At 41.0% G+C, this 24429-nt stretch overlaps 1 protein-coding gene across 1 annotated transcript in view; it reads right to left on the bottom strand.

The window, feature by feature from the left end:
* Positions 1 to 21038, bottom strand: part of ngfb (nerve growth factor b (beta polypeptide)) — a 47807-nt gene extending 26769 nt beyond the window's left edge. Inside the window, exon 1 of the mRNA XM_034166005.1 lies at positions 20700 to 21038. The gene's annotated coding sequence lies outside the window, so the exon portion shown is untranslated. The remainder of the gene's footprint in view (positions 1 to 20699) is intronic.
* Between the last annotated feature and the right edge of the window lie 3391 nt (positions 21039 to 24429).

The following is a 24429-nucleotide window of genomic DNA, read 5'->3' as shown; positions in this document are numbered from 1 at the left end:
GAGCAAACTTCACTTTCCCCCAGAACGACATGATCAGGAAGTGAGTGTAGCTCACAGTAGCTTTCATTGAAAATAACGGAGAGACAGCCTGTGATTCTCACATGTTTACATAAAATAAACACAATAACAACAACTAAAAACCCAGAAAATATATTCATGAGAGTTTTAGGCACAATATAAAAATAGTTTTATGTTGCGATCTTAATGGTGTTGTCCATGTGCAGCGGTTAAAGTGCGGCATGATCAGAGTGTCTCAATGCAGTTCTCAATGTTACTGAGATCTCACAGCGTGGCAACCTCTTTGAGGCTTTGCGGGATTTGAAACGTCAATAGGGCAAATTGGTTTCCATGTAAAAAAAACACCATATATAAAGGATTTTGTACAATGGATTTTCGCTTACATATGATAAAATGTATTTCCATTAAAAACCCTAAGCAGTCTGGATGTGCACAGTAACAGAAGTACAAATTAAACTTCAGTTCTGACACTTGCCGATTTGAGGAAAGTGGGACCGGAGTCATTTCTGTGATTAAAAGTCCGACCGTTGATTTTTTTTTTTTTTCACACCGTGCTCAGACACAGATCCGCAGCCTGGACATGCACCTGTTAAATCAGACAAAAAAGACTGTGATTTGACACTTTTCTTCTTTTACTCCTTCATCTGTCATCCTATTTTAATAGTTTTTGCAGTGCGCACACTGATTACAAATGAATCAGAAAAGTCTTCACATTTACAGCACAAAGTCAGAAAAAGATGAAATTGTACAGCTTACCTTTAATTTCGAGGTGATGATTGTAGAAAGAAAAGCTTGTTGAGGGTCAAATTAATCGAGAATAAAGCATAATCCAGAGACGGAGAACTTTAAAACTGTCACGCATGTCATTGTATGACACGGAGTTACAGCTGTGCAGCTGCGTCAATCAGGCTTTAAATTAATTAAATAAGTCATCATAAATTGTATATTTATGTAAATGTGATAGCTTAACTATTTTTATATTTATTTTGATAGTACTTGTACGTGTGTATGTTGCTGTATGTGGTTAAATGAATTTTAAAAATGTTGAAAACATTAAAGGTTCATTCAGTAGTTCAGCGCAGTTGGAACAAAAATGGCGCCGTATTCTGAGTTGATGCCACTATCTCAATTAAGGTACTCTTGTGTCTAGGTTTGAGAGAGGCTCTGTTTTTTGAGGAATCTCATGTTTTAAAGGGCTATAAAAAAGTCCGAGTGGCAATGAGTATTTGGCCAAGAGCACTAATGCCAATTATTGCCAAAACACGTTAACAATCTATTCTACCAATTCAAGTATTTTGTCTCCTCCAGACAGATTTACCCAATGATACCACACTGTTTGTATCTCTTAAAGATTGATGTAAATGATGTACAAGACATATTTAGTGACTTAAAAATGTTCATGTGCCCATTCCCTGACTTGTCTAAAGAAAACAGGCTGGAAAAATGATTTAGTTGTGTTATACTTAGCACTAGTGTTCACATGTTACTGTTAGTTTCCAGTTATGTTCCAGATATAAATCGGGAAATAAACAGCATTCGAAGCAAAAAGGGGCAAAACTGAATTTGGCAGTGACCTTGTAGTAGAGCAGATAACGGTAACAATTGTTCATTTCCTGAAACAAGCACCAAAAATGGCACACGTACCCCTTAAACATTACTCTTTTGAAAAAATTGTGTATCCACTTGAATTTTCAATAGGTGGCCAGGTGGCCGCCTGCAAATTCAAATGGATACTCAGTTTTTTCAAAAGCGTAATGGAGCATTTGCCTCGGAGCATGATGCTTGTATCACCATTTGAAGAATTCCTCTGTAAATATTCTGTTATCTGCTGCACTATTGCCAATGGTGACACCTATTCACGGGATGGAAAATTTTGCCGCCTGCTTGCTGCCCTGCTGCAGTGAGCTTATGGATAACAGATCAGGTACAGATCTGCATCAGTTTGAAGCAGGTAAGCAGGATGTTGCAGATGGCCTGGATAAGTTGCGCAAGCTCACCGACGACCAGGCTCAGTTCCCGATGACTTTGATTGGCGTCAGAATATTAGACAGTCCAAAATTTTGTTCTCGATTGTCCCCCTAATTCCAATAGTCCAGCTAGTGTCCGGCACAGTCGAGGATGACCATGTATGCTTGCAGATGGGTTGCGGTGGGATTCACAATTATCCCTTGAGTTTTCCAGTTGGGAACCCAACTCAACTGGAGGCGTGTGGACAGGGGTATTAAAAGCTGTACAGCCTTTCATATTTCACAAAACGGAGAAAATTTAATGTCAACCAAAATCCAAGCATTATAATGTGCGGTTATTTTTATAACATGTTGCAGAATTATAGCTCATTTTAATGAAGACAACATTTTTGGGGGGTGGGTGGATTCCACAGCAAATATTTTCTTTTCCTTCTCACGCCGTCATGCAGACTAACTACAGGAGGAAGTGCATGTGCACATGCGTGAGGTTTTGAGATTATGCACTTGCTTGATGTGCGTTCCCAGAGCATGCACGCTAATATCCATAAGATGTCTTGTAAATCAGTTCAGAGGTGCGTTTTTAGATTTAGAAGTGTTTATTTCTTGCTACCTTTTACAAAATATACGAGAAACATATTAGATTTATACAGAAATAAGCTGTTTTGCAGCGTTTCCCGCCATCTTGGTTTATTTTGTTTGAGCATGCAGCCAGCTGATGTCACATGCTCCTGCAACACTCCCCAGAGGACATCTTGAGGAACCGGGTTGTATGCCTTTCCCAAGTCCCCAAAACACATGTGGACTGGTTGATCATCCTCCCAAGCCCCTTCTAATATCCTTGCAAGGGTAAAGAGCTGCTCCACTGTTCTATGACCAGGACGTCACCTGCATTGCTGGCCCTGAATCTGTTGTTCAATTAACAGGCTACGTCTCCTCTCTAGTAAAAACCTATTGCTATTTGGGACATTTTGTATACTTCATTATTTTAATTTAATAAATGTACTTAAATACAGAATTTAAGTGTTTTTATTTTGGGGAATTTTGGCTAGGGTGGATTTATCCATGGTGTGTGTGCGTGTGTGTGTGTGTATAGCAATAAAGACATTTGTGTTTCAAGACCTGAGACTGTCATTCAAAGGACTCTGGGTCAGCGTCCCTACAGTTAAAAGGCTGGTTTTCTGCTACTAGACGGTTTGTGTGTGTGTGGGGGGGGGAGGGCTATTCTCCCCAAAACAAGTAATTTAGCAATTATAATTACTCCCAAACTTATGGGAGTTTGGGAGTAATTTTAAGTTGTTTTTTTTTTAACTATAAATAAGCAAATGTTGCATAGTTCCTCTTTAATTTACAGTTTAACTAACATTAGTTAGCAAAAGCTAACATTTCCCTAACCAAACATTAAGTCATATTTAATACAGCAACCATTCTCCCCAAAACAAATCATTTAGCAATTATAATTACTCCCAAACTCTACAATTATGGTAAAAAATGTTGCATAGTTCCTCTTTAATTTACAGTTTAACTAACATTAGTTAGCTAAAGCTAACATTTCCCTAACCAAACATTAAGTCATATTTAATACAGCAACCATTCTCCCCAAAACAAATCATTTAGTGATTATAATTACTCCCAAACTCTACAATTATGGTAAGAATGTTGCATAGTACCTCTTTAATTTACAGTTTAACTAACATTAGTTAGCTAAAGCTAACATTTACCGAAACAAACATTAAGTAATATTCGATAAAGACCATAGAGATGGAAAAAACAAAGAAAAACAAAAATGAGAGCAGTTAGTATGACTGGCTCAAGCAGCCAGTAACAAGCTCATACTCTTGTCTTGTTAAGGATATTAAAATTACACCGTGTAAACAAAACAAACCACTTACTGCTTAAACCACAAAAGTTCAGAGAAGAGGTCAGCCCGTCATCCAGTTAATGGGCTGTTGAATCCTTCAGAATCATAACAACACCACAGCCATTAAAACTGAAAGTCTGAAGCACTCATGGCAAGAAATATTCATTTTCTATACATAAAAATGCAGTTATCAAATCACTTAGCTTATGTAGTTATTACAAGAGAAGGCTAATCGATTACATTTATAATAATCTATTTTCACCCCAAAACAAGTTTGACAAGTTTTTTTGACAAGTTTGACAAAGTTTTAATTCCGCACACAAAATATTCAAATAGAAAAAAAAGAACAATTCCACAAACAAACACAGACAAAACTAGTGAGTCCGAAAGGGTGTGGGCTGAAGCAAAGCTTATTAGCACCCACCCCTGCTAGTACAAGTCCAACAATTCTAATCAGTCCTATTTACATAAATATAAATTCACTACTACATGTCGACACACAGACATACACATCAATATACTATTCACTTATAATTATATTTATATAGTACCAGATCATAAGAAAGTCAAATCAAGGCACTTTACGCCAGTAAGGACTAACCTTACCAACCCCCCAGAGCAAGCACTAGGCAACTGTGGTGAGGAAAAACTCCCTATAAGGAAGAAACCTCAAGCAGACCAGGCTCTTGGGGGTGACCCTCTGCTTGGGCTGTGCCATATATACCTATATACATACGTATATACTTTACAAACATAAATATATACATACATATACACAGTCACTTATATACATATACACCTACCCATATCTATATATCTACATACGCATATACATACCCACACATTCAAATATACAATAAGTCCCACTTATAAATTGAACATTCCATATAAATCAAATTATATTTGCTTCTTTATGATACTTAGACATAATGTTCTTTTTGAGTAGTTTCTTAAATCTCACTAAGGTACTACTCATTCTAACCTCTGTTGAACATTTGTTCCATTTCCTCACCCCAACCACAGACACACAAAAACCCTTTACATTTGTTCTTACTGGTGGTTTCATAAAAATTGCACAACCTCTTAAACTATATCTGGATTCCCTCAATCGGAACAGACTCTGGACATGTCTCAGTAAGGCTTGGTTTTTCGCTCGAAATAAAGTTTGAATTGTAATGTAATCGACCAAATCAATGAATTTTAATAAATTTAAAGACACAAATAGAGAATGAGTTGGTTCACGATATTGTTTATTGCAGATGATTCGTATGGCTCGTTTTTGCAAAAGGAATATTGGATTGGTATTTGATTTGTAAGTGTTTCCCCATGACTCAACACAATATGTCATATATGGTACCATCAGAGAATGATATAAAGTAAGTAACCCTTCTTGCGGCAGTAGGTCTTTGGCTTTATACAAAATGGCTATAGTTTTTGACAATTTTGATTTCACATAATTTATATGTGGTTTCCAGCTAAGTTTATTATCAATTATAACACCTAAAAATTTATTCTCTGTTACTAACTCAATTTCCTTATTGTTTATAGTTAAATTTTTACATTTGGGTGCCTGTTTATTTCCAAATATAATACATTTAGTTTTCCCAAGGTTGAGTGACAACTTATTAGCGTCAAACCAAACCTTAAATTTTTCCAGTTCTTTCTCCACTATGTCCAGAAGCTGTTCAAGATTTTCACCGCTACAGAACACAGTTGTATCATCCGCAAAAAGGACACATCTCAGTGAACTCGACACCCAACTTATATCATTTATATAGATTATAAACAACAAAGGACCCAGCACTGAGCCCTGCGGCACCCCACATGTGACATCCCTGAGTTCAGAATTTGTATAATTGAATTGAACATACTGAAATCTGCCTTGTAAATAACTAGCTATCCATTCATATGCCAGACCTCTGATTCCATATTTCTGCAGTTTACTTAATAGTATTCCATGGTTAATTGTGTCAAACGCTTTCTGTAAATCAAAAAAAAAAAAAAAAAAAACACCTATTGTGTATTGTTTATTATCAATTGCAGTTGCTATACTTTCCACAAAGTCCATCAAAGCATGTGATGTAGTTCGAGACCTTCTAAATCCATATTGTTCTTCACAAATGATGTTATGCTTCAGTAAATAATCATTTAATCTTTTAGCAAATATTTTTTCCAAAATTTTGGAAAATTGTGGCAGGAGTGATATAGGTCTATAATTAGAAAATGTGTGTTTGTCACCAGTTTTAAACAGAGGAATTACTTTGGCTATTTTCATTTGAGAAGGAAATTTACCAGTATTTAGTGACATATTGCAAATATAATTGAACGGTTTTACTATACAATCAATAACTTTTTTTAATAAAGCCATATCCAAATTATTAAAATCAGTCGATTTCTTACTTTTTGAACCATGAACCAGATCAAGTATTTCCCTTTCATGAGTACCACCAATGAACATTGAAACAGATTTGTTAAACGTTGAATTATTTACCCAGAAGTTATTAGTTGATGAGTCAATCTTACTGGCAAGATTTTTACCCACATTAACGAAGTATTCATTAAAGTGTTCAGCAATAGACTCGTCGTTATCAATCATGTAGTAGATGTAGTTGTTACTCTGAAAAAATGAAGGATAATCTCTAGTTACTCTATTCTTTTTTACTATTTCATTTAATATGTTCCATGTGTTTTTGATGTTATTTCTATTTTTGACAAGTAACTCATTATAATATGTTTTTTTACTGAGTCTCATGATATTGATGAACTTATTCTTATATGTTTTATACTTACTTTCAGCTTCCTTAGTTCGTAGTTTTATGAATTGTTTATATAGTACGTTTTTCTTTTTACATGCCCTCTGAAGTCCCTTAGTTATCCATGGTTTGTTGCTATATTGATTTCTATATATTTTGTCAACAAATGGACAGTGTCTATTATACAAACTGGAAAAAATGGAAATGAAAGCATCATATGACCTGTCAACATCATCAACAAAAACATCTGACCAATTCTGACTTGATAAATCCTCCCTTAAATTATCAATTATTTCAGGTGTTACTTTTCTACTCATGAATTTGATATTGCTTTGATACATACAACAACCCTCCAATGCAAAGACTGAGAAAACTGGCAAGTGATCACTGATATCACTGACCAGTAGTCCCCCACTAAGATTACCGGATATAACGTTAGTTAAAATATTGTCAATGAGAGTTGTTGAGTCCATAGTTATTCTGCTAGGATGAATGATGGTTGGAAACAGTCCTAAACAGTACAAGGTGTTTATAAATGAGGTAATTTGTGGATGATTGTGAGGGTTTAAAAAATCTATATTGAAATCTCCACAGACAAATAAATGCTTATTTCTGTTGATTTTGTTGTACATTCCTAAGATAATGTCTTCAAAGGTGTCAATATTTGTCCCAGGAGCTCTGTAAATGCAACTAACAACTATGTTTTTGGAGTTTATAGATGTCATTTCTATGGTAACACATTCCATGATGTTGTCCACTGTAAATGACATGTTGTTAATGAGTTTACAGTTATAATCTGACCTTACAAACAATGCAACGCCTCCACCTCTTCTCGTCTGCCTATTAACCAGGAACAATTCATAACCATCAAGATATACGAGATCTTTATTATCCTCATTTAACCATGTTTCTGAAATTGCAATAACTGAAAAACGTTTTTTGGATGTTTTCAAACAATCATTAATAGTGGACAGATTACGAGAAAGACTTCTGCTGTTGAAATGTATAATTGAAAAATTTTCATCATTGATTTTATAATTTTTGAATTGTTCTTCTGTAAAATATTTGCACTGTCTCACAATATTCTCACTGAAAAAGGTATCAGGATCATTTTCAGATTCGAAGGGGTGGCTAGCAGAGTTATTATAATTAAATGTATCTAGACAGAGCTCCTGGGCAGAAATAAACGGATCATTATCCTTAGTCATTATGTCTCTCTTGTCTCCGGGTGTAGATGATGTGGATGAGTGGGTTGCTCCAGTCTGCATCATGGTGCTGTGATGTGTTTGAGTTCTCATACCTATTGTTCATATTTGTCCAGCTCCTCGATGTTCCTTATTGCCATGACTTTTGCTTGTTCTGGTGATCCGTTCAGTTTGATGAATATTTTACAGTTTGAAGTCCATGTGTGCTGGATTTTTCCCTGTTTCTTTAAGAAGCGTGCTTTCCTGGCGATGTCGGCATTCCGTTTGGTGAGATGTTCATTGATGAATACGTTTGTCCCTTTCAGTTTTCTTCCTTGTTTTAACAGTGCTGTTTTGTGTTTTCTGTTGATGAATCTCATGATGACGGTTCGTTTATCACCGTCATTTCTCCGGGGCAGAGGGTGGCACGCTTCAATATTATTTAAATCCATTTCTATACCTTTAGATAGGAGGAAATCAGCAACCTGTTTTTCCACAGAGCTGACCTCCTGTTCACTGGGCTCCCCTCCGCTCTCATCTGTTACCGCCCGTGCGTAGGACCGTGGTTTGATGTGAAGACCTGTGATGATGACGTCGTTGATTCTGGTGTACTGCTCCAATTCAGCCACTCTATTTTCCAGCTGCACCAGATGCCGGTCTTTCTCGGCATTCTGGAGCCGTAATGCCTTCACCTCCTCCACCAGATCCATGATTGATTTCTGTTGCTGCTTCACAACAGAAATCTCCTCTGATAGAAAGTCCAGAGATTTTTTAATATCGTCACCTTCCTCCGCTGTCAGAACCTTCTTAGGCCCCATGGTCGGCTTATGAGCAGCTTGTCGATCGCCGATGTTAACAGCCTGCGTTGTTTGTCACCGGGATGGATCTGCACTGCGCTGGTGCCGCGCGGCCTCGGTGTTTCCGCGCTGATGGATCCGCGGTGGCTGCACGAGGCCTAATGACGCGCGGCTCTAATGACGCAGCGCGCGGCCTCAGTGAATTCACCACGTTGGGCGGGCCTCGGACGTTGTTGCTGTCCAGTCGCGGGGCTAAGTTGCCGGTTGAGGTGGTATTCCCACTGTCCGGGTTGGCAAACACCGGCGTGGCAGATGGCAACTACAAACACCACCTCTGAAAACTCAGGTACAAACTTTTTGCAGCTCGCTCTGACGACACGCAGCTCTGACTGACTGTGACTGACGCAGCTCCGATGACTGACGCAGCTCATCTGACATTCCGAAAAACACACAAGGGAAGTGAAGAAAATGTAGAAACAAACTCAGCGTCGACACTAGCTAGTTTCTTTTTTTCCATCTCTACAGTCAGGAACACCTGACCTACATTTGATAGCGACGTCGACCCCATGATTGTTCTTGTATGAATTGAACTCTGGTAAATGTTTGGAGAAAAAGAAAGGATGAGAGGGAGAGAGAGAGACAGAGAGAAGCAACCATATCTCACAGCATTTCGTGATGCCATCACAAAAACTGATATAATCAATTAGTTCATGACATCATCACAGATTTGTTCAGCTGCTCCTTGACCACCTCTCCTCAGCATCTGATTGGAAATAAGGGTGTGGTATTCCTAATCAGACCAACGTGATTGATTACATGACACGACCGTCACCATCACCTGGTGATGTTAATAATGGAAATAATGGTGGTAACAATGTTATTTTTGTATCTTTTTATTGCAGTAGCAAAGCTTTTAGGCCTCTGCAGATGTAACATCTGTTTTTTGAGATTGTCACATCCTAAATTCTGCATCCATCAACAGGGAGGCAGGAATGTGAGTGTCTGCAGCTTTTCGCCGTCTTTTTAGCCAGTGGTAATTATGGCATAATTTTGTTGCTATAGCAGCTGTGCAGTATATTCCTTCCTGAGGCTATTTTGCAGAAGCCACATATGTACACAGGAGCAGGTAATACTCAAGTGGAAAAAACCACAAAGCGCGGTTTGAGACAGCCATAACCATTAAAAAGTTCCCTTTATCCTTAAGGTGCCCACACAGCATGTGCACGTCCATGTATTTGCTTTACATTAAATAAGTTCCACAGACACGCAGTGGGGACTGTTTTTCATTTGAAAAATTTCTTCTTGATTCTGTGATCATCAAGGTTATTTTCCAGAGATTACACCCAACGGATAAAACGAAAAAAAAAAAACAACAACAACCCCAAAACAAAAAGGTTTTCTCTCAGAAAACTACATCAGGCAGCTTCACGGTATTTAAACAGTCTGACAAAGAATGAAGCACGCTCATACACCAGCAGCAGGTGATAGTCCGCAACAGACATAGAAAAACATGGTAATGAAAGCGTGTGAAAGATAAACCGCTGAGACGGAAAAACACTTAGGGCTCTTCAGCTGAAACTGTAGGATTACGAGTTGGCCCTGTTCACAGGCTCCATGTGAAACATCAAAATACTGAAGCGCCTCTAGAAAACACTTAGGGCCCTATTTTGACAGCCTGTGGCACATGGTCTATAACACATGGCCCCAGTGTGTTTTTAGGACATGGTGAAATTTGAGTGCACAGAAGAGCACTGGGTTCAAAGGTGCTGGTGTGGGCATAAAATGAAATAAACCCATCAGTGCCACTTTTCATTTTCTTTTAACTCGTGTACACAGCGCTGTCTTAATGAGAAAGCAGCTGTCTGTGAAAGGTTTCCTGGTGAGATTAGATCAGAATGGATTAACACCAACCTGTCAGAGTGCAGCAGTGTTAAAGCAACTTGATCAACTCTAACAGAGTTCATTTATACGATGATAGAGATGACTTTAACATTAATTGGAATGGGATCATGTGCTCTCACTGCAGTCAACTTGCATAACCCTACAAAAAACAAACATGTAAACCAGTTGGATAGTTGGCAGCCAAAAAAAACAAAAACAAAAACAAAACCGAATACAAGCCCAAAAAACTCTGAGCGCACACAAGGCTTATCACTGCAGCTGTTCTGCTTCATGCTCACCTGATTCTCTTAGATCTTAAGGCCCGGTCACACGGCTCTAATGAAGGACGATGAAGCCCAAAGAAAACAAGAAATCTGAACTTTCACTGACTTTCTGAGGCATCGTTTAACCTTCGTTCAGCTTCCTTCCTGGCAGTTTCATCAGAATTTTGTAACTGTTGAATAAATTTGAATGAATACCGACAACCTCAATTCGTCTGTATTTTGTTTTGCTTTCATCCTTTACGGTTTCTTAATGTTTGCCTAGTTTTCGTAATGTTATCATTTTGTTTGACTTTCGTCCAACTTCGTTCAACCTCCCAAGTCCAAACTAAGGTGCCTTAATTGAGAGAGTGGCGTCAGTTCAGAACATGGCACCATTTTGGTTCCAACTGCGCTGAACTACTGAATGAACCTTTAATGTTTTAAACATTTTTAAAAATCGTTTAATAACATACAGCAACACATCCAGGTACAGGTACTATCAAAATAAATATAAAAAATAGTTAAGCTATCAAATTTACATAATTTACAATTTATGATGATTTATTTCATTAATTTATAGCCTGATTTATGCAGCTGCAGCTCTGTAATTCCATGTCAAACAATGTAGTGCGTGACAGTTTTAAAGTTCTCTGTCACTGGATTATGCTTTATTCTGGATTAATTTGATAAACGGTTGGACTTTTAATCACAGAAATGACTCCGGTCCCACTTTACTCAAATTGGCGAGTGTCAGAGCTGAACTTTAATTTGTTCCTCTGTTACTGTGCACATCCAGACTGCTTGGGGTTTTTAATGTGAAATACATTGCAATCGGACAGGAAATTTTATCTGATGTGAGCGAAAATCCGTGATACAAAATCTGTTATATACGGTGGTTATTACACAGAAAACAATACAAAAACTTTGGGACTTTTTTTTTTGTCTGGTGACTGCGAATATGGGCAGCACGGTGGCTTAGTGGTTAGCACTGTTGCCTCACAGCAAGAAGGTCATGGGTTCTATTCCCGTGGCCTTTCTGTGTGGAGTTTGCATGTTCTCCCCGTGTGTGCGTGGGTTTCCTCCGGGTGCTCCGGTTTCCTCCCACATCCAAAGACATGCGGGTTAGGTGGATTGGAATCTTTGAAATTGTCCGTAGGTGTGTGTGTGGGTGTGTCTGTGTTTGTTTGTCTGTTTGTGGCCCTGCGACAAACTGGCGTCCTGTCCTGGGTGTACCCCGCCTTGCGCCCTATGACTGCTGGGATAGGCTCTAACCCCCCGCGACCCTTAATTGGACTAAGTGGTAGAAGGTGAATGAATGAATGAATGACTGCGAATATCTGGTTTATACAATGATGGTATAGGTGAGTTTTACTGTAAATGGGACTGAACAATAAATTTACCTCTCAAAACTTTGATGATGATGTTGGCTTCCATTCCACATGTCTGACTTTATTTTCCCAAATTTTTCTTCTGTTTGGATCTGAAGGGAATCTGTACATCGTGAAGCCCTTGTGCTTATTTGTGCATCCAAATGCACAACAACCCATCATTTTGAGCAAATAAAAAAAAAATAAATAGCTAGCTTTCCTTGCAGACAGATTAACAGCGGATGCTATTTTGAACCCAAGATGGCACCATGAGTCACATGACCGTTTTTTTCCACTCATCATGTCACCACTCTCTCAATTAAGGCACACTAATCCGACCTATTGAATGAAGGCTGACAAACCCAACAATATCTGAATGAAACAATAACTAAAGCTTCGACAAGCTGAACAAAACATCCTTGTATCACTAATGAAATGTTCGTTTTTGGGATGAAACATCAATGTTTTCATACAGAGACAACAGCGTTAAGAACATTTTATCAACTACTTTAACTATTTACGCACATTTCAACCGTTTGTGTCTGGCCTGCGTGTGCCTGCATCTGCATGTCTTCGGGAGTAGCCTTCATCTGACACGGACAGCCCCCCGTGGCTGATGCCATGGACTCGTTAGAGGTACTCGTGAGGACAAGTACTATCAAAGATAAAGTGTACAACAAGGTACAGAAACACCATGTAGACTAGAGATGCATCAGGAAGGGCATCCAATGTAAAACCTCTGCCAAATCCCAAATGACTTCCCCTGGATGGGACCCCATTTTGACTCAGGTTACTTACGCAGTCAAGGCTGATACCCGTTTACAGCTGGGTGGACTAAGACAATTCAGATTGAAATGTCAAGGACACAGACAGGTAGTGTGAACAGGAGTGGAACCCAGTTCTATATATTGGCCGCTCAACTCCTGATCTTACTGAGCAACCAACTCTACAGGTATTTTACTGTGTACTAACAAAACTCTGTGTTGGATTGGAGTCACCACTGTTAATAGAATAGAATTATGTCATATTGTACGTTTTTATATATATATATATATAATAGATGAAATTATCTGTAACATTTGTTGTTTTTGTGATTGGCTCACAAACTAAATTAATCAAAAGGATAAAACAAACTAAATGCTGTAAAAGCTTTAGTAATGCTGTAGCAGTGAAGTTCTACAGCAGACTCTTGATGTACTTTGAATGATTACATTATGATTTTTTAACTTATTTTTTACTACTATTATTTACTGCTGTTGACCATTTTATGATCCTAAGAAGACATCTGAAGGCATATTTTAGATTGCGACAGAGCAGTTAACACATGGAATGAATACAGAATATGTTTTTTTTTCCTAACCAAATAGCACTTGGTTGTGTTGGAATAGTGTAAGATTATGCTTAGTATCATATCTCTGTTTATGCGTGTTTTACTGAGTTCAAGTGCAGATTGGGCAATTCTTCCACCAATGTAGAAACACTATTGCAATCAATGAGTGACATCGTAAAATTCAAATAACATTTGGTTGAGTTCATGTATCTGCCAAGTCCAGTCAGCCTCCTTTACTTTAACACTACCTGTGTTCAAATTATTGCACATTATTACCACCACAGAACTATTGGTGTCACGAGCCATCATTTCTTCAACTTGGCTTCAATCCTCATTAGCTTGGTATCTGCTGGATTTATGCTGGACTTCAAGCTTTCTCCATCCACCCAGCAGGAAATAGGGATCTCATTCATTGACTGGAGAAAAGACAGGCTCATATGCTGTGAGAGCCATAGGATATGATGCATGATATTCTCATATAAAAAGCTCAAACAAGCAATGTCCGTGCTACTGCACCTCCAGACCCTGCAATGACTGTAACCTTTAAATATGAAATTCATAATTTGATATAGATGCATATTTCTGAAACAACAAGCAGGTGCCAGTGTTTGCCACATGGCAGCACAGCACATGGTGACTTCTATTTCATATTGATTCCAGAACAATGATTGAAACAATGTTTCAAAGGTCTTGAAACATTTCAAAGTGTGTTTCAAGACCGTTATCACTACTTTGCAGTTACAATGAAAGATTTGGCCCCATCCCCAGCCACACATTCTATCCATTCTTTATTTCCAGTTTCAATTCCCTATTCCGTTGTATACTCATGTTTTTTCTGCAGTTACTATCTTAACTCATGCTGACATGAAGCGCGGACCACACTGAGGGACACACGACTTGCTCAGTGTTTCATCAGATGGCAGACAAACTGCATGTACCACATTTGTTTGTAATTTTCAATAATCCATCCAGCATCCACTAAGCATCCAGCAGGTGGCAGACACCTCTATGGGATATTACACAAAGCAAAGCTGTGTTTGGGATTAATGTGGTGCATCAAAGTTCACCAAAAACTAGTATTCTTCTTGCTATGTGCAGTTTTACATTTTGTGAGTTACAGGATGATGTCATTTTTGAGCTATTGTCTGCCCAAACTAGCTGGGATAAACAAATACACCCACCCACTTGTCTACATTTTTGCTGTCCAAAAGCGTTACAGTCCAGAGTCCAGATTCCAGATATGACGTGCTAAACTGTGTGTGAAAGCCAAACTTTTTCACCTTGGGTTGAGACATTTGATTTGCTAAGAGGAAATGTACAACTGATAGTGGACTGACAGAGTAGACAGCAATATGTAAATAAGGATTTTGCACGTGTTAATCGCTGTTCTCGCAAAATCAAATGAAATCAGCAACTTAAGTGAAGTTAAATTACTGGTTGCAGATCCACAGTACCTCTTTATCCAGATTTAATATACATGGATCACAACTCAGTATTTGCATAGCAGTATACTTTAGTGCTTTATCGAATGGTGGCCATATTACATTTAATATCATTATTTCTCCAAAGTTTGTCTAACTAAAAAAACTGATTACAGTCAGTGCTGTTTCTCATCGTAAATGAGAATTTCCTCTAAAGGCCCCTTCACACATAGTGCGAATATGTACAACTCCAGGGCGACACCTGTCGGAGCAGCTGGTATGAGGGCACCACGAAACATCTCGCCGGTGGGCACGCGTGCACAATACTGGTGCGACGGCTTGTGCACGTGGGAACACAGTGCCACCAGCTGCACGATATGGTTACATATCATGCCGCCGATGTGAAGAAAATAATAAATAACAAATAAAAAATACATACTGCGATGGTTCTGTGCACGTGGAAACACAACAGCTTTTGCCCAGCAGCTGAAGAAAAAAAAAAAATATATAGCAACCACGGGATTCAAACCGGCACCTTCCAAAAGTTCTGATTGCTAGTCAGAAACTTTACCAAGCAAGCTACCATCACTATCCTGTAAAAGGTGCAGAAAATTGCCTCATATCATGAAGCAAATGAACATATAAAAAATAAAAATGATGTACCATATAAAAATATTGCATTGTATTAAATCCCTCTCATCAAGCGGGCAATACAAATATGATCCATCTGTTCCTCTGTGGATGACCCATGGTCACTGACATACAGTCATGAAATGACATGAATGAGAAGCAGTTTGGTCGTCTCATTCATGTCCACATCTGCTGGTGTGTCTCTAGCCGGTCAGACACGTGTGTCCTGCCAACACGCATGTCTTGTGGATGGTGCACTGCAGGACACAGCGCCATGTGGAACAGAGCTCACATGGGTGATGTGGGTACAGTCAGATCGCCTGCTGCGTGCCATGAAGGTCTGTTTCAACCTGCGGGCAACCTGTCCCCATGTGCACGCGCACTTGCTTGCTACAGCCCGTTGCCACAATGATATATGTTTTTATTTATGTCCACTTGATGGCAGCAAAAAGACACATGCGCATCACAATGGTCAGTTGTTAGTCCATGTCCGTCCAAACACAGTACTGTCCAGCTGGGATGTCCAGAATGACAGATCCCCACAGCAGCCTCTGTCATAGCCACACCTCCTGTCAGTTCAGCGCACACACCAAAGCCACACTCGTGACAAATTCCACTGTAAGTACGACAGTGATTTCTGCAGTCTGTTTTCATGCCAAAAGTGTGAATGGCATGAATTTTTTAAGTGCCATGCGAGCGATGTTAGATGTTCGTGTGTGACAGCTGGAATTTGGCCGACACCTGCTGCCACAGGGATCAATGGGTTTGCACAGCACACACTCTGTCTTTCAGTGGCTGGTGTGCGCAAATACTTGTAGCAACAGCTGTATGAGGTGTTGGAAGCAGGTATGAAATTACGATTTGCATACGATTCCTGCTTCATGCGAAATTCATGTGTGATTTGACCAAATTCACACTATGTGTGAAGGGGGAAACTTTTTAAATAATTTCTTGCTGTGACCCCCTTCTGTTGTCTTCTGATGGGAGATCAGGACTACATTCACTTGCACTATGCTCCTAAAGCCTGGTTCACATGGCAAGATAATTAGGCCGATATCGGACCTGATCTTCCCCTTCCGACAATCTTAAGGACGGCCAGACAATTGTGACGTTGCTAAAGATAATCTTATCAGATATTCCTGCCATGTGGTGTGGTAAGAGTGCTCTGATCTGCTCGGAAGGATGTCAGGAGCACTCAGATCGCAAATCAGGGATATTCAACATGTTGGATTGTCTTGGCCCGATATCACAGTGTGTGTTGTGTGCTCCGACCACAGACAAGCACGCAGCCTGCTGAATGTGGTGACGTGTAGCCAATCAGAAAGTGAGGTGACGGACGCACAGAGTAAAATCTAAAATCAAAACAGCTTTTCTGACTTACAAGAAAGTCCTGTGGTCGCGCTGTCTCCAATCCTTTAAAGAATGCCTTTTCATTTTCTTTTTGTATCATTTTTTACATCCACCATCCATTTTCTTCCACTTCATCCGAGGTCGGGTTGCGGGGGCAGCAGCTCAAGCAAAGCCACCTAGACCTCCCGATCCACACACACCTCCCCCAGCTCCTCTGGGGGAACCCGGAGGTGTTCCCAAGCCAGCTGCGAGACGTAATCCCTCATGTCCTGGATCTTCCCCGGGGCCTCCTCCCGATGGGACGTGCCCGGAACACCTCTCCAGCGAGGCATCCAGGGGGCATCCGAAAAAGATGCCCAACCCACCTCAGCTGGCTCCTTTCGACATGGAGTTGCAGCGGCTCGACTCCGGGCTCCTCCCGAGTGACTGAGCTCCTCACCCTATTTCTAAGGGAGTAGCCAGCCAGCCTGCGGAGGAAACTCATCTCGGCAGCTTGTACTCGCGATCTTGTTCTTTCGGTCATGACCATAGATGAGGGACGGAACATAGATTGATTGGTAAATCAGAGCTTTGCCCCCCTGCTCAGCTCTCTCTTCACCATGACGGTTTGATACAGCAGGTTTTGATACACAATTTGATCACTGCAGATCCTGCACCGATCCATCTGTCGATCTCACGCTCCGACCCTCTCTCGTGAACAAGACCCTGAGATACTTAAACTCTTCCACTTGAGGCAAGGACATTCCACCGACCTGAAGAGGGCAAAGCACCTTTTTCCGGTTGAGAACCATGGCCTCGGATTTGGAGGTGCTGATTTTCATCCCGGACGCTTCACACTCGGCTGCAAACCACTCCAGTGCACGTTGAAGGTCCTGATTTGACGATGCCAACAGAACCACATTGTCCACAAACAGCAGTAACAAGATTCTGAGGTTCCCAAACCGGACCCCCTCTACACCCTGACTGCGCCTAGAAATTTTGTCCATAAAGGTAACGAACCGAACCGGTGACAAAGGGCAGTCCTGGCGGAGGCCGACGTGCAGTGGAAACAAGCTTGACTTACTATCGGCAATGCGAACCAAGCTCCTGCTGTGGTTGTGCAGGGACCGGATAGCCCTTAACAAAGGACCACGGTCCCTGTACTCCCGGAGCACCCACCACAGGGGGCCTCGAGGGACATGGTCGAATGCCTTCTCCAGATCCACAAAACACACGTTGACTGGTTGGGCGAACTCCCATGAACCCTTGAGCATCCGATGGAGGGTGTAGAGCTGGTCCAGTGTGCCGCGACCAGGACGAAAACCACACTGCTTCTCCTGAATCCGGGGTTCAACTATCAGTCAAATTCTCCTCTCCAGTACTCTGGAATAGACCTTACCGGGAAGGCTGAGGAGTGTGATCCCCCTGTAGTTGGAAAACAACCTCCGGAAAATAAATTGAAAATTGAAAAATTGCTTCCACCTCCGGAGGCGCGGGACGGTTTGCCAGAATTTCTTCGAGTCCAACTGATAGTCCTCCTCCATCGCCTCCCAAACACCTCCAAGACCTGGGTTTTGCCTCTGCGACCGCACAGGCTGCAGCACGCTTGGCCTGCCGGTACCTGTCAGCTGCCTCCAGAGTCCCACCTGCCAACAAAGACAAGTAGGACTCCTTCTTCAGCTTGACGGCATCCCTTAATTCCAGCATCCACCACCGGGTTCGGGGATTGCTGGCGCGACAGGCACCAGAGACCTTGCGACCACAGCTGCGAGCAGCTGCATCAACAATGGAGTTGGAGAACATGGTCCACTGGGACTCCATGTCTCCAACCTCCCCCGGGATCTGGGAGAAGCTCTCCCGGAGGTAGGAGTTGAAGACCTTGCTGACAGAGGGTTCCACCAGTCATTCCCAGCAGACCCTCATGATACGTTTGGGCCTGCCAGGTCTGACCAGCTTCCTCCCCTCCCAGCGGATCCAACTCACCACCAGGTGGTGATCGGTTGACAGCTCAGCCCCTCTCTTCACCTGAGTGTCCGAGACCCGTGGCCGAAGGTCAGATGATATGACTACAAAGTCGATCATCGACCTCTGGCTCAGGGTGTCCTGGTGCCATGTGCACTTATGACACCCTTGTGCTCGAACATGGTGTTCGTGATGGACAGACTGTGGCTAGCACAGAAGTCCAACCACTGAACACCACTCAGGTTCAGATTGGGGAGGCCGTGCTTCCTGATCACCCCCTCCAGGTCTCACTGTCACCGCCCACATGGGCGTTGAATTCCCCCAGGAGAACAATGGAGTCCCCAGTCGGAGCACTATGTAGTACCCCTCCCAGGGACTCCAAGAAAGTTGCCACCCAGTCCTCTCTGCACCCGACCCCCATGGCCCCCTCTGCAGATGGTAAACCCACAGGAGGGTGGGCCCACGTCGCTCTTTCGGGCTGAGCCCGGCCGGGCACCGTGGGCTAAGGCTCGACCACAAACCATTTTTTGCATGTATATCTGTCTGTTTACTCTGAAGTCACGTTTAATCTCGAGAGATTTTGTGAGATTTCCTGTCTGAGCTGGGAATGTTCGTGTGTGAAATCTGTTCGTGTGTGGTGTGTTGTTTTTGCCATGTGGCTGCACACCACACTCTGTATGATCAAACCTGTTAGATCTATGATTTTTTTTATCGCCACGTGTGTGGTCTCTCAGGTTTTGGAAACCTACAGATAATTTTAAAATCCTGCCGTGTGAACCAGGCTTTATGCTTTGTTATGCACGAACTCTTACACATAACTGTGTTCACATGCTGCCAATAAACATCAAAACTTCAACTCCTGCTCCATCCATGCCACTCCAGCAAACCAGTGAACAGTCACAATGCACTAAGCGCCTTGAGGCAACCTTGTTGTGATTTGGCGCTATATAAAAAAAATTAAATGAAATGAATGAAATGAAACTTCAACCATGGAATGTATAGAGAACCGTGCACGCAGTTCAGATTGCAGTGGAAATATGGAACTGGAATCTGGCTATCAAATGCAATCGGTTAACGCCAAGGTTTGAAACTTGCAAAATCCAGATGCTATCAGCACCTGCTAAATTTCCTTTTGACCATGATAAATTGTGTTGCATGTGCAAACCTCACCTGTTGGCATGTTCCCCCCAACAATTTTGTGCTCTCGGATGGACAAACCCCAAAATGCATATTTACGAAGGCAAATGTGCAAAACCTACAATACAAGCTATTTTGCACATTTGACAGATGCAATCCTCATTGCGTACTGTTCATAACTCAGCATGCAGGTGTGTTCATGTTTGCAATGGCATTTCAGCATGCTATCACACATACAAATTTTTAGTAAATGAAGCCCTATGTGTTTTTAAAGAACATTGAGGATTTTGCTGTGCATTCAGTCAAACTAGTGCTGCCTCATCAGTAAATTTTTCAAACTTTCCATTTTTTTTTCTTTTTTTTTTTAAATGTTGGTGTGCACACACAAGTGCACACATGGGCTTGTTTAACCATACACTCTTTCTGCCCTTAGGTCGGGGTGAGGGTAATAAAGTGATCATCTGTGCAGCAGACTGTAAATTTAGTTTGAGGTCAGACAAAGTTAAATCCCCCACCTTCACCGCACATCGTCTCCATCTTAACAAAGAAATTATTTAATTGCCAGTTTAATATAATTTTTTAGAAAATATTGCCTTTATCACATCACAAAAAAAACCATTAATTGATGCAAAACCTAAATATTGGTATAAAGGAGCAGCCTTTTAACTGGTGCTACCTCACACATGCAGACATATGTAATTTGCTTCAAACTGAAAGAATATAATTATTAACATTGTGCTGCTAAGGGACACACATGCAGCACATCTTTTTGGATACTTTAAAAGTTTGCATCTTTGCATACCTGCCTCAGCTTGCCCATGAGTTGCAGGGAAGTGAAATCTCCTCGTTTTGTCTTTTGGCAACTCATCAAAGGAGTCATATTCAAGAACGGTAATCGTGTGCCATTGAAGCACATAATTTTCCGTTTTCTTCTGAGTGCTGTCCTGTTGGTTCTAGTTGAGGCAATTTTCTGTGTCACTGTTATCAGACAACTATGTAGAAAATCATTTCAAACTAAATATGACCTTTGGTGAAGAAATGGGGGCCTCTGCTGACAGTCGACTGTGATTTAAGGCAGATGTGTGAAAGCCTGCCTGGCGCTGATACCTAAAAGACAACATCAGGTCCAAACTCAGACCAGCAGAGCGGTACAGAAAAAAAAAATTGAATTATCACTGGGAATGCTGTAATCGCAACATCTGGATGACCACAGTAGCTTGTTGTTTATCATCACGAGATGTGCAGTTTTCTCCAGAAATTACAATGCTGCTTTGTGATCGACTGTTTTGGACGTTCTCGAGTGAGAAAAAGTGCGTGCGACCAAACATCTGCGACTGTAACAGAATCAGTTGTATGTTTTGACTCAAAGATAAGTGAAAACAGCTTTGGAGAGCACGTGTCATAAAGCGGAGTGTGTCTTTACGTTGTCCCGCCCCCTATAAAAACAACGGTGACAGAATGTCCGTCTCACTGGCACAACACCGTTAAATGGTGAAGTTAACAGGGACAGTTTGATGACTCACTGATGACTGTGTTTGGTCTTACTGCACTGAGGAAACCCAGCTGAGCCCAGTCTCCATACACAGCCTCAGCCAAGAAACAGGCTCCACTCAGGCACTCTGAATTACCTAAATAAACTCCTTCAACAATGACTCAAGGATCCGTGAATGGGCTTTTGTTGTTCTGTGTTCATCACCAAGTGGCTCACGCTCAACTATGCAGACCTCAGCAGCTTGAGATGAACTGTACATTATGGTGACAAATTTCTAAATGATTTTTGCCACCATTAGGAGTCAAAATCAGTTAAAGGGGCAGTTGAGTTTAGTGAAGCTTAGGGCTAGTGGCCGACGATCACCTTAGTATTTCTTCTGTTTTTCTTGTTGCTTAATGCTGATAAATTCTATTGTATCTGTTGTCTTTCTGATGCCTGATTCTGTTTTTTTTCTCTCTCTCTCTCCGTTTGAGGTGCGGATCCATCCAGAGATGTGAGTGGTGTCTACTTCTGCAATCCTTCCATCCTGTGCACCAGCAAATTTCCTGTATATTCGTTTTGTAAATTCTTTGGCCAATTGTGTCTTAGCATGCCCCAAGCAGAGGGTCACCCCTTTGAGTCTGATCTGCTTGAAGTTTCTTCCTCAAATCATCAGAGGGAGTTTTTCCTTCCCACTGTTTCCTGTGTGCTTGCTCTGGGGGTTGTTAAGGTTTGACCTTACTTGTGTGAAGCGCCTTGAGGCAACTTTGTTGTGATTTGGTGCTACATAAATGAAATAAATTAAATTAAATTAATTGATAGTCCTGAACATGTGTTTGTTGGGTTTTTTTTTACTTCTCTTAAACACTGAATTAACACATTTTTAAAATCACTCTTTTGCATTTGAATGATTACATAAGTACCCGTAAAGTCACATTTTTACAATCTTTTTTTTTGCTTCATCATCTTTTACCTGCTCATATCAGGGGTCACCACAGCAGGTCACCTGCCTCTACCTCATTCACTGGCAAACTGACCACTGACATCACTACATCTAGTGCAAGAGCATGACGTAAAAAAATGCTCAAATGATGGAAATTTTGCAGAACAAGCTGAAATTTTCAGGATAGGATCAGAAAAATGTGGAGAGTCACATACCAAAGGTTCCAGAAATCTTTCCTTGTTGCTTTTTCAAAATCCAAGATGGCATCCAAAATGGCTACCACTTCACTTGTTTGTTTTTTTTTTAAATATATTTTTGCTTTTGGAAAGGTTGGAAACAGATGCAAACATGATAAATGCAACAACATCAGCTGTAATTGCCAAAAAATCTGGCCTATTTCATACCTCAGTGTGCAGTAAATGCAGTAGTCAGTTTTGCAACAACAGTACTAGATGTCACTGACAAAGACTGCAAGAAAGATAACGCAAGTGTTGAAGAAACAAAGCGTGTATGATTAAGTGCAAGACTCGTGGTGCAAACTTACGAGGATGCACTAGATTTATTTGCACGAGTTCAAGGTGAAGAGTAAGAGGAAACTTAGTATGTGGAGTGTATCAAAGAAATGTATCCTCATGGCCTTGTTTCTGACATATCCACAAGCAAAAAATTAAAATAAAAACGTTGCAGCCATTTGGATTCCAATATGGCTACCATATTATTTTCCAACATTTCCAATACTCAGCACCTCTAGATAATCACTAAAAAGTGGTTCCTGTGCCTTAATACATACATTAAGACACATAAATTAGGTTTTAACTTTTACCGATGCAAAGATATGTAAAAGTGAAATGGTGGCCATTTTGGATGCCATCTTGGAATTTGAAAAATCCACAATGGGGATTTTTGACTACTTATAGTATGTGATTCTATACTATTTTATGGACCTATCTTGAAAATATCAGCCTGTTAGATACAATTTCACTTTTTTATGTTACAGCTCTTGGACTAACCCAATCTCACGCCATTTTGTGATGCAACCATGACAAGTAAATGAAGCTATTAGTGCGTGATAATGTCATGAAAAGCACCGCATTTTCCTGCACAAATTCATTTTGTGGCATTATCATGAAATGCGGGTTGATGGGGGGGGAGGTGTCTGTGGGGGTTACATTTAAGGGAAGGGAGAGGGTTAGGTGTGATTAGGGGAAGGGGACGGAAGCAACAACAACAAAAGACAAACCCCACATCACGAAAATGTGACTCATTTTGTGACGGGATCACAAAAAGTGTGAGACTGGGCTGCATTTAAACCTCATCTTCTCCACTGCTTGGCAACTCCATCCTCAGGATGCTTCTCTTGATATGCCTCCCTCCTCTGCAGGTACCCAAATGATTTCAGCCTTACCTCTGGATTGGAGCAGAGAAGAATTTTCATGCAACAAAACAGATCAATTCCAGGTTTGCATATCCCATGCACCCTTGGGAAAACTGTTGCTGAAGTTCCACTTCTTTAAAAAAAATTCCTCCTCTTTGTCACTTAATCATGAAGATGTATAACTGGTGATGCAAAATGCAAAACTTGCACTATGCATTCTCCATTCACAGCCACATAAGCCTACAACTTCTCCAGGGTTGTAGGCTGCATGCCTTGGTGGCTTTCCTCACTAGTCTCCTTCTTGCATGGTTACTCAGGTTTTGGGTGTCTCATCCAGACAGATTTACCACATAATACCAGGTTGTTTGTATTTTTTTAATAATAAATGTGTTATGTGTCGACGCGGGTTGAGGAGCGGACCTGCGTCAGACGGAACCCAGCGCTACAAACAACCAGAAAAGCGGTTGCAAAAACAATATATTTATTTCACCCACTGGTGCATAAAAAGTGTTAAAACAGAAATAGCGTCCTTCTGGTGGAGTGAAGGCTGGCACGCTCTCCAGCGCCCAAAAGGATCGAAGCCCGGCACTCCTGGACCCACTACCACCGCCAAACACCCCCCAGGTGGACACGACAAACCGACTCTCTGCGAAGCATAGAAGAGGTGAGGTAAGTTAGCAGTTACAACTAATATCCTTCAAAAGACACACACTATCAGCAACACATACAGGTCTATATTTTAA

Source organism: Thalassophryne amazonica, chromosome 3 (assembly GCF_902500255.1).
Source record: "Thalassophryne amazonica chromosome 3, fThaAma1.1, whole genome shotgun sequence".
NCBI classification, from domain to species: Eukaryota; Metazoa; Chordata; class Actinopteri; order Batrachoidiformes; family Batrachoididae; genus Thalassophryne; species Thalassophryne amazonica.
Note: the sequence above shows the minus strand (reverse complement) of the source record. Positions and strands in the feature narration are given on the sequence as shown.